This window comes from Elephantulus edwardii, unplaced genomic scaffold (genome assembly GCF_000299155.1).
Source record: "Elephantulus edwardii isolate Elephantulus edwardi_28Jun2011 unplaced genomic scaffold, EleEdw1.0 scaffold00001, whole genome shotgun sequence".
Classification (NCBI taxonomy): Eukaryota; Metazoa; Chordata; class Mammalia; order Macroscelidea; family Macroscelididae; genus Elephantulus; species Elephantulus edwardii.
Window position 1 is genome coordinate 9,642,932 of NW_006399751.1, and position 7,286 is coordinate 9,650,217.

The following is a 7,286-nucleotide window of genomic DNA, read 5'->3' on the forward strand; positions in this document are numbered from 1 at the left end:
AAAATGGAAATAAACTTAATATAAGGGGAAAGGAAATTCTTATCTTTTATGTCTGAGAAGGGACTCTAGTGTCATAGCCCTTAGCAAGTTGTGTTGCTAATCCAAAGGCTGCCCATCTGTGATGGTTCAAATCCCAGAGTGGCTCTGTACAAGAGAGATGGGAAATACCCTTCTGTGCAATTTATAGCGTCAGACACCTCAGGATGAGTTACTATGAGTCAAAATAAGCCCAGTGGCAGTGAGTTTGAGTTTAAGAGTCATGAAACACTCTACTGCATTTGAATGTGAATCTAAAAGGAAAAAAATAAATACAAGCCAAATATTAAGGAATGATTGACATTTTGAAATGTAAATATGGAAATAAACATTTCCTGTGGGAAAAGACAAAGTAAAGCATTATTATGAAACTTAGAAAACACAGCAGTTATAACATCCAAAGGGAAATGTTCAGCATTTCTCAAACTGAAGGGACAAAAGAAGAAACTCAAAACTCAAGTTGTGATAGTGAATGACTCCATGAGCAAAACACTGAACAATGCAAGAAGCATCAAAAGAAAATGCAAAGAATAAACAGTCTTGATATTGAAAAAAATTCTGGAGGTAGAATAGTATCTAGAACCAGTTGCCCTAAGCTTCAATTTACACTTAAAATACTAAGTTCATGACTCCAGGAACTGATGGAAATGGAATACCAATCGGCATGTTTTAAGAATGAAATTCAGCCCAGGAGGAAGTAACTTTTCAATATCATTTAAGTGAGAAGAGAGGTCCTTGGCTAACTGATTGGAAGGGATCTAATGCTAAATTTTTTTTTTAATTTTTTTTCTTTTAAAGAGAGATGACCAAGAAATCCACTTGCAAAATAGCTTGCCTTTGGAAACTATGAACTTGGAGAAACGATGAAAGTTATACAAGTGTTCAGGTTTTTCGTTCATAGGTCACCATGAGTTGTCTAAGACTCAATGGCACCTAACAATAATACCACCACTGCCAACAAAAACAACAAAAAACAACAACAATGAGAGAGCTTTGTGGGCCTGGGGGATAGAAAGTGATGCTACCAAGCCAAAGGTGGGTGATTTTAATCCACAGCCCTCAGGCCTGGTTTTAATTGTTTTTGGTCAAGCATTCTTCTAGGTGGCATAGCCCTGGTCTGTTCATTTGCTGTACAGAGATAACTCATGATTGCTCTAATGTCACACACTGTGACCCTGATGTGCCAAAGGCGATATTGGTCACCTATGGTAGACAGTGTTTGGTGAAGCTCCCCGATTAAAACAAGCTTGGAAGCAGGAGTGGCATCCACTTCTAAAATAGCTTGCCTCCAGAAACTCTATGAACTTGGAGAAACGATCAAAGTTATACAAATGTTCAAGTCTTTCATTCACAGGGTCGCTATGAGTCATCTATGACTTGATGGCACTTAACAGCAACTGTAAGATTGGTTAGTTGATTATTACTGAAGCCTGCAGATTGTAAAATTTTTCTTCTTTTCTGCAGCAGTATCTCACAGCGTCGTTATGAGTCATCTATGACTCGACAGCACTTAACATAATTAACATCACACATAGAAAACGTTTTGCTATAGATCATTTGAAATGTTTGGAGGAGTACTAGCTGCGGTCAAGTAGGGGCTCTTCAAAATAGCCCCTCAGCAAGATGAATTGACTTAGGCCCTGCAATGATAGAGTCCAACATAGCAATGATTACAAGGAATGATGAAGAAGGACTGAGCACTATCTCATTCTTGGGTAGATAGGATTGCTGTCAGACGGAATCATTGTAATGACAACTATCAACAGGGAAAAAGCCTGTTCTACCTAAAGAAATCAAATGAAGCGCTATGTGCCAGAGTGATTCTAAAGGAAAGCTAACACACAGAGCTTATTGAGAAAACTGTAATGTGCACTTGTCTGTAAAAGTTATTAAAGCTTTGACATTTGACACGCGAAGAGTTCCTGGCTTACACTGCTAGTTCAGGTATTGATTAATCTGCAATGATACACTTCCACCTCCATTCTTTGCTCTTTCAGGTCTCGGTTTAAATTCTCTTCCCAGAAAGGTTTTCTTTACCACTGATTTCACTAATATGTTTCACACTCTAATTAGTGTTATGGAAAAAAAAATTTGAAAAGATATAAAATATTCCAGCAGGAAGTCTTAAATCTTTATCGTTCATTTCCCAGGTTTCCAGAAGAAAGGAGATTTTTTTTTTTAATTCATTCATACTGCTGACTAAGTGCTAGAGAGTTGTGTTGCCAACCCTAACATACACAATTTGAATCCAACCTCAAGGTACGCCTCACAGGAGAAAGATGGAGAAAGATGGGAAGTCTCTTCCATGTGATTTACTGCTTCTGAAAACCTCCTGAAGGGTCAGCTATGAGTCAGATCCAACTCAAAGATATGTAACAAATACCAATGCTATGAGCATTGCACGGCAAACAGCATTTAAAACATGGTTGTCAAATGAATGCATGAATGAGAGTTGCCCACTGTAATGTTGTAGATTAGTGGTAATCCAGGAACCTGAGGCCATGCCATCAACTCAGTATCTGGCTGGTGACATATGGCCTCCAAATACCTACTTGAAGGGTCAGCTCTGAGTTGGTTGTGGCCCAAATGGTAATGAGACTCCAGCTTTCACATTCTCATGCAAGACCAAGAATATGTGGGGACAGGCCAAGAGATGTGGTTTTGCTAGGTTCTTTTGAATGATGATATTGGTGAAGAATATTGATTCCATGACCGGGGTTCCAAGTCACGGTGACATTGGAAAGAAATAATGCTCAAGTTTACATCCTCCTCACCATCACGAACACGTGGAAAACCATTTTCTTGTTCTTGCTGACCGTCTACTTCAACAAGCATTATGTTCTTCCAGGGCCTGGCCTCTCCTGATAAGATGTCCAGAATACAGAAAAATATTCCCACCTTCATTGCAAAGGATCATTGTAGCTGTTCTTCCAACAAAGATTTGTTCATTCTTCTCACAGCTCATGATTCATGTAATAGTTTTCACCAATACCATAATTCAAAAGCTTCAGTTCATTGGTGGTCTCCCTTATTCATTGTACCACTTTTCCGTACATACAAGAAAATTAAAAATATGAACTTGAGTCAGGTGTCTCTTGTCCTCAAGGTTACAGCTTTGTTCTCACACTTGAAAGAGCTATTTTGTGGCAAATTTACCAATCACTACATTGTTTGATTTCTTAACTGCGGCTTCTATGAGCCTGGATTATTAATCCTCCAAAATTTAAATCGTCGACAACTTTAAATTTTTGTTGTTGTTGTTTATCATTACATTTCTTAATGGTTCAGGGAGCACTGCTGGCCTCGGGGCAAGGAGCTGCACTGCAATCCCGAAGGTACACAGTTTGAATTCACCAGCTGCTCTGTGAGAGAAGGACAGGTAATCTCCTCCTGTGAGATTAACTGCATCTGAAAACCCACCAGAGGGTCAGCCATGGGGCGGTTCCACCTTAAGAGTACAAAACAACAACAACAACTATGGTCCAGGTGTTAGAACTATTTTTATTATTGCTTTATGTTTATATTGCTTTATATGGATATGCTATTGTTTATTGAGATGAAATCCATAGAAATCCATAGTGAAGACTATAGTTTTTCACCTTTACTGTTCAGTGTCTCAAGACCTAGTCACTTCCAGCAAGTTATCTAAGTGTCTATGGTCAGACATATAGTTTAAATTATATTTCCAGTAATTAGAAAGCTTTGTGTATATGGTGAGCACTGGTGGTCTAGTGGCAAGAAGCTGCACCACAATCTCAAAGGCACGTGGTTCGAGGCCACCAGCTGCTCTGTGGGAGAAGGATGGACAATCTCCTCCCAAGCGATTAACTGCCTCTGAAAACTCGCTGGATGGGCAGCTATGGTTTGGTTCTTACTCTATGGTACACAACAACCACAGGCCACCAGAGCTCTCATATGACATAACAAGTATATAGTAAAGGATCTCTGGTGGGCTCATCCATAGGGAGTTATACTGCTAATCCAAAGCCTGTGTGTCTCTGGTAGTTGGAATCCACCAGCTGCTCCCTGGAGAAAGATGAACAGTCTCTTTCTATTACAATTTTCAGCCTCTGGAGGGTCTCCACGAGTCAGAACTAACTCTACAACAGTGAGTTGAACACTGCATAAAAAGAAGGAACCCTGGCAGCATAGAGTATAACATGCCAAGCTGCTAAGTAAAGCAAGCTAGCAGTTTGGATGTACAAGCACTCGTTGGAAGGAAACTGGATCATCTCCTGCAGTAAATAAAGATTAACCACCTCAGAAACTGGATGGAGAGAGAGTTGCTATGAACCAGACTTGACCTGAGGCCTGTGGTTATGTACATGGTACAAGAATGGATTATCCCGCACCCCCCCCCCCCCTGCGCAACTCTAAAACAGTAAAAGTCCAACTCAGAAATTTGTCATTTTCATGTCTGACCCCATTCTGCAGCTGCGTGTCTACGGAGTCATGGATTTGTGGAATTCATTTTCTGTTATACTTCCTCGTACAATGTTTTGACCATGGCTGATTATAAAGCTCAATCGCAATGGAGAAAATTACCTAGTAATTCAGAAAAGAATTCTTTTCCAAAGCCCGCAGAAATCTGCTCTTCAATTTAGATGAAACTTTACAGAATCAGGCTGTTTGCGTGAGTTGTAAGTATTGTTTAGTGTTTTGACCCAAAGTTTTTTGGATATAGCATTCAAGCAAATGTGAATTTATGCCTGTTTCTTTCTCTGTCTTTCTGTGAGATGAATTCAGATAAACTTAAAATACCTTCTCTGTTATTTAGTCGTTTATCCCTTTCTTCCTGTAGTCATGTATTTCCAATACATGTACTCAAGATGAGACTACAAATACAATTTTCTACTACGCTGTTGTAAGGTGCCAATGTATCAACTAGAACTCGTCAGGATCGGACGGACTTTGTCCTCTTCTCTGACACATGGGAACACTGGCCCAGTCACTGTCAGTCGATCCCCCTGAACATCTTCCTCTCTTTTTCTGAACTGCCACTTTTCCTCCTTTCCCAGCATGCTCTCCTTTTCCAAGGACTGGACCCCCTTAAACTATGCCCAAAGCATGTGAGAGGTAGTGTCACCACCCTGAACTCTGCTTAAACATTAATAAACATTGATACTGTTTATTAATTAAACATTAATAAATTCAGATATGGGTACTTTTTTCATCATCTAATGACTTTTTTATATTTTATTAATTTTAATGAACATTTACAGAAATTTTGGATTTCCATTCATTTTTTGTTGCACTTTTCTCCCTACCCACCCATCCCCCTGAGTTTGTTCTTCTCTTTGAAAAGTAAAAGAAAAATTCCTTCATTGGTATACAATCCCACATCCCCCCACCAGTACACTCCACTACGCAACCTTCATTCTGGACTCTTGTCATCTAATGACTTTTTTTAGAAATAGTTTTTATTTTTAGAAATGGGAAGGAAATAAAATTACAAATGTGTGTGCTAACAACTGGTTTTGGATTGGAACTACCCAAAGCTATTGATGGAAACCAAGATTTTAAGAGCTTGATTTCTCTCCCATGTATGGCATGCCCAGCTGCCTGGTTGTTGAGTACACATAAGAAGAGGTTCATTGCTACTTTATCCCCCTCTGCATTTCTTAGTCTCACAGAATCTGGGCTTTCTCTTTCTTTTTTTAGTGGAAACATGATGGATTGTTTCTTACAATTGGTGAGAATGATTCTGGTTCTCTGTATCCTTAAAATAGACCTTCCACACAATGTAGTCACATTTTGGACTTGTGTCATGCTCACAGAAGCAAACTTTTAACACAAAATGATAAGCCCTGTTTACTAACTCCTAAGTATGAATTTAGTTTGATAAGCAATATTGAACTTGACTCTCACTGTTGTTGGATCAAAACTGACTCATAGCTGACCTTACTCTGGGGAGAATACCGCTCACCTCTCTCCAGCCGGCAGATCTGAACAGCCAGAGGTGTGGCCTTTGAGTTACCAGCACAACTCTCCATGGACTAGGCAATCAGCACTCTTAATAGGCATCTTTTATTGTCTTTATCACAGAGTCAGAATGAATGCATAGCTGACCCTCCAATGGGTTTTCAGAGACAGTAGATCATACAAAAAGATATGGTCCATTTTTCTTTCACAGAGCAACTCATGGATTTGACCCACATACATGTCTTTGGGTTGGCAGCACAACTTCTTGCATGAGACCACCAGAGATGGTTACTAAATATTAGTATAGAACAATCATGTGACAAAAAATAAAAAAGCATCTTAGTAAGTTTTATAAATACAGTAGAGGATCAGTTATGAGTTGATTCTGACCCCATGACAATGAGAGAGAAGAAAGGCAGTAATAGGCAATAAAATCTCCCTAATGAACATTATGCTTGGGTAAGACTTTGAAAACTAATCTAACTAAGGAAAGAATCATTTTTTTAATTATTATTATTATTATTTTAAGTATAGCATATGTAAAGAGCTCTGGTAGCCTAGTGGCAAGAAGCTGCACTGCAATCCTGAAGACATACAGTTCAAATCCACCAGCTGCTCCACGGGAGAAGGATGAGCAATCTCCTCCCATGAAATCCTGGTCTGAAATCCCACTGGAGGGTCAGCTACAGCTCAGTTTGAATCCCACTGGAAGCTCAGCTGTGGTCCAGTTCTGACTCAACGGACTTGACCCCACAACACAGCATATATAGAAATTTGAAAGTATAAATGATATAAATGACAATAAGACAACCAAAGACATTTAAATTGTTAGGAACACAGTAACAAGATGTAGGAACAGGTATAACAAATTTGAGAGCAATAAAAAAGTAGGAGTGGGTCGTGATATTTCTAATTCTTAACTGTCTTCATATTATAGTACCCCAAATGGAACCCCTTAATGTAAATGATTCATATACTCACTTATAACTTAAAATATTATAAGTCTGAGTCCCCTCAGAAGGAAAGTCTAGTAACCTCTGATTAAAACATCATCTATTGAAAACTCTATAGTGCTCAACTGGGTTCTCAGGACATACAGGGCTGTCATGGTCCAGAATTGATTCCACAGTTTGTTTAGATGAAAAAGAAAAGAAAGCTAATGTTCACTTTTTTGGAAATATCAGAGGATGTCGAGTAAGAAGTGTAATCTTTTCTCTCACAATTCAGTGGCCTTGACAAAAATCTTCTATTCTGAACCTTATTTGTCTCCACTTAGAGTTTCTTTCTGTTGGACCTACTGAATCAAAACTGACTCATACTTCAATGCC